The 4,662-nt window shown below is 34.1% G+C and overlaps 1 long non-coding RNA gene across 1 annotated transcript; it reads left to right on the top strand.

Moving 5' to 3' along the window:
* The first annotated feature begins 1,863 nt into the window (after nt 1-1,863).
* LOC139816661 (uncharacterized) lies at nt 1,864-4,215 on the top strand. The gene is made up of 3 exons (XR_011733055.1): nt 1,864-2,050; nt 2,729-3,054; nt 3,134-4,215. It is a non-coding gene; the product is annotated as an uncharacterized lncRNA (long non-coding RNA).
* Nucleotides 4,216-4,662: the final 447 nt, after the last annotated feature.

Consider the following 4,662-nt stretch of genomic DNA (forward strand, 5'->3'; position numbering starts at 1 on the left):
AGATGGCTAGATTACGATACATGTAAATATATGCGTATGCTAGATGGCTAGATTGCGATACATGTATATGTATGTGTATGCGTATGTATAAAAACTCTATATGACTCTATATGAGTTTATTTTTTTTTGAAATCGATATGTATCGGGTCGGTAATTGAGCATGACTTGCTGTGCGGTGTAGCTTGGTTACTGTTTAGGGAAGCTGCGTAAATTTGTATGGGTCCCGTGCGTGTGCGTGATCAACCCGAGCTCCCATAGATCTTTTCAGCAGTGCTGGGGATCGCAACGGACAGTAGTGTGCGCGTGCGGATAGCCCTGCAGAGGCGCGTGGTTTTCTTGCTTTGGGGTTATTGTGAATTGCAGTGCGTTTTATATAGCCTCATAAGCATTAAATTTTTATCGCTGAAAGAGATCTAGTGATAGAAATTGTAAATTATTATTTGTCAATACGAATGTTGGTTTATCTTGTCAAAAGAGGAATGCTAATGTTCGATTGAAATTTAAATCCCGATCTAGATGGAAAAAGAGACAGAGAATCTTTCGGTGGAGGAAGAAGGCCAAGATGCGCTAGTTGACTACGACAGCGATAGCAGCATTATCACGGTAATAGAAAGAGAAAGAGATAGCGAGGAGACAGTAAGAAACTTAGAGAAAGAAAAAGTTAAACTTAGACGTTTAGAGGTAAATAATGAAAATACGCAAAGTTCAGTACAGAATGATATAACAACGGTTAAAGAATTAGAAGTAGAATCTAGAAAGAGAAAATTAGATGAAGCAAGAGTTTGTTCCGCCGGAAAAGATAGAAGTTTAGAGACAATTAAAAGCACTATAGAGGCAGAACTAAACAATCAAAGGTTGCATATTAGAAGAGAATATAAGCTGACGCAAAAATCTAACTTTGATCTTTGGATGGATTATTTAAAATCTGAGTTAATGAATAACGAGTTGTTAGATGTAATAGATTCAAACATTGAAAGTCCAGAAAATCTCTCCGAATTAAAAGTTGCTAAAAGAAAAAGTCTAGTTAGAGATATAATAATCAATCATTTAGATGAAAACTATCATAAAAGGATTCTACATGAAAAAGATCCGAAAGAAATTTTGAAGAAATTAAGAGGATATAAAAAGAGTGAAGTAAACGTTACTCATGTATACGGTACGAGCTAGACTCTATCAAATTAAAATGAGAAAAGACGAAAAAGTAAGTGATTTTTGTGAACGCTTTGATTCAATAATTAGAGAATATGAATCATGTGAAGATGCGGTACCCCTCGCAGAACAAGAGATTAGATCTGCATTTTATCAGGCTGTGTCAATTAATGTACCAGAGCTGAGGAATGTAGATTTAATTAGAAGACAAACTAATCTTAAAGAAATGAACATAGATGAAATAAAGTCTTTTATGATGCAGTTAGAAGCAGAGACTAAAAACGAGAATAGAGAAAAATTATATGATTAAACGAACTTACCTGTAAGTGAAGTTCTATCATAATTGTATGAAGCGCCTCTTCCGAAGAGATCATATGGTAGTAGCCCCTACTATGTACCGATGTACCACAGTTTTAAAGTTCTAAAACTTTCCGCTAGGGTTAGCTTCCCGTTCCGTTGGTCATTTATTTAAAGTGCTGCCGTAATATCTAGGGTTCTAATAATATTAGAATTGGGTATATACTGGGTGGGATCGATCTCTTCGGAAGAGGCGCTTCATACAATTATGATAGAACTTCACTTACAGGTAAGTTCGTTTAATCATATATTGTATTGCGCGCCTCTTCCTCGAGATCATATGGTAGCTGTTTAAAGTTATTACGGCAGATAGATTATGCCTGAGATTCCGTGAAAGGGACAACAAAATTTTATGGAGGGGATGGAGTGGGGATGGCCCTCGTGACTGCCCGTGACGTCACGTACCGCACACAAGCCACGTACCGTCGTACATGTGCGCTCGCGGCTTCGGGCAACGTCGAGTAACATCTCTCTACCGGGCCGCTCGAGCGCGGCGCTGACGATACGTTCAATAAAGAAAGAGTTAACGAAATCCACATTATAAGTAATTAGTTTTGAACAGTAAAAATATTTAGATATACATATTCTTTGTACATAATATATTTTTTATATGTATATAATAATATTATAAAAATCCCAAAACAAAAAATAATGAAATGCCACTCTTGGCCAACGTGTACGTTTTGTTTAATGCCATATTAAATATATTTTAAAAACATTTTTTTATAAAAATTTTGAAAACATTTCTTAATAAAAATGAAGTAATAATTTTTTAATAAGTAGAATAACTTTTTTTAAAATTAAGATCGGTATTATATGTCGTATTTAAATTACATGTACAACGTACATGTTGTTGCTCGACGGAAACCGCGAGAAGGTGGTGGTCTCTTCCGTCATGAAGTTTAAACAATTGTTATTAATTAATAAAAAATTTAATTAGAAAATTTTATAATTGTAATGCACACAAATTATTGCACACAAATATATTCAAACATAATATTAATACAATATATACAATACAACATATTACAATATAATACAACATATTAAACAAACAATTGTTTATACTTCCTATTCACTGAGCTCTCCTAATATAAGATAAAAAGTAAAATGAAAAAAAAAGAAAGTTATTGCAAATCGAAACTGAATAATGGATATAAGATTTTATTTACATCTGCAAATATTTTTTGTTATTTGTTTCTCTTTTGGACATTATTTTTAGTGCGTTGAAGACGAAGGACCAGCAACTTCATCTGCAGCATATAAAGTAAGACTACTTTTTCGTTTTTTACAATTTGCATATAATACATCGGACGACATTCGAGACAAATGTTCTTCAGTTACTTTCAAGTTGATAGCTGTTTCGCCCCTCGCCTTCAACGTTGATTTTATTACGCAATTAGCATTAACAGAGATGGCAGACAGTTTGTTGCGTTTCTTAGATTTTAAATCAGTTAAAATGGAAAACATTCTCTCTGGATCTGCATTGGAATTAGGGAGTGATCTAACAGCGCTTACAAGATTTGTCAAAGCGGGAAATTTATAACAGTACCATTTGATAATTGTCGCTGCAATATTTTTTTCCATGCATTGTCAAAAGTACCCTTTGATATATTTTCTTTTTCAGATTCATTGAACCCTCCTGGTAATTGTAACCACTCTTTCTTTAACAATTCTTCGTCGAAGTCGCCAAGAGTTTTTGAAATAAAACAAATATTTTTTAAAGATTTTTCTCTATTATTGGATTGGAGACAGATAGTTGGAGTCGGATGTAAAACTTGCAGATTTTTCAAGAATTCATTTTTTATGGGCAACCTTTTATATATTTCCTCCGCAGCAGTGATATAAAATTGTATACAATTTTGTCGAACAGTTATAACTATGTCCGCATGATCTTCCTTAATTAAATTATTTAAGTATGTCTCGCAGTCGGATCCGAGGAAAATTTCATTTATATCTTTTTGAATATCTTTATGTGAAAAATTTACAATTGTGGTTACGTCTTCTAAATACTCTTTTTTAACAAAATTTTGACAGATTTGGGAGAGAAAGTCAACCGATTTTAACTGTAATAAATGAATTCTCGTTTCTGTCGATTGAAAGTATGCATTAAAAGAATTGAAATAATGTAAGATATATTTAAGGAAAAGGAAATACGCTTTTAATTCAACGTTATCCATCATTGACAAAAGATATTCTGCAGATTTTGTCTTATCACTCACAACCATTTCTTGCAAGAAGTAACGAATGGTTTTCCATGAATGGAGAAGTCTTTCGACGCATGCGTGGTGAGACAACCAGCGTGTCTCACTTAATTTTAACATTTTAAGATGCTTGTCTTGGAAACACTCAGTAAATTCCTGAAAAATTGCTGAACGTTTTGGACTACCGTTAATGTAGTGAACAGTTTTTTTCAAAAATTCATCGCAAAATGATGGGATTTTTGCACATGCAGCGTGCGCACTTAATGCAGCAGAATGGCATGGACATGGCATGGTTAGGAGTCGCTTGCACCATTTTTCCAATTTTGTTTTAAAGGATGAGTGTTTTCCGGTCATAACTGATGCATTATCGCATGATAATGCAATTATATTTGTAAAAGGAATCTGTAGCTTCCACATTTCTGACTGAAATGCATGGAATAACTTCTCAGCGCTCGAATCTCTTGCATCAATATTTATCAATTTCACTAATTGTGAGCGAATATCTAAAGTCTAGGATCAACGTATCGAACAAAAAACGTCATCCATTTTTCATTAGATATATCCGACGTTTCGTCTACGAAAATAGAGAATTTTGTTCTCTGAAGTTTCTTTGCAAGTTGTTCAGTTTCAACCGGGCACAAAACATTCGAAAGAATCTTTGTGCATTTTGTTCGACCCATTTTCATATTTTTCAACGCAATAGGATCTTCTCCTATGTGTTGAAAGAACCTCAGAACCTTTTCTGCATTCTGATGAGGTAAATTAATTTCTGCAATTAAAGCGGCAAACTGTATTTCCGCTGATTTTGTACGCTCATCAACCGACAGAAAAAATTCATTATCTTGCGTAACAAAATCATCATTTGATTTACCCGCTTCGATACCTTGTATTTGGCATAAATTTATGTGACTTTTGGATTCTGCATGTCGACGAACCTGCACTAAGCGAGCAG

This window comes from Temnothorax longispinosus, chromosome 7 (assembly GCF_030848805.1).
Source record: "Temnothorax longispinosus isolate EJ_2023e chromosome 7, Tlon_JGU_v1, whole genome shotgun sequence".
Lineage (NCBI taxonomy): Eukaryota > Metazoa > Arthropoda > Insecta > Hymenoptera > Formicidae > Temnothorax > Temnothorax longispinosus.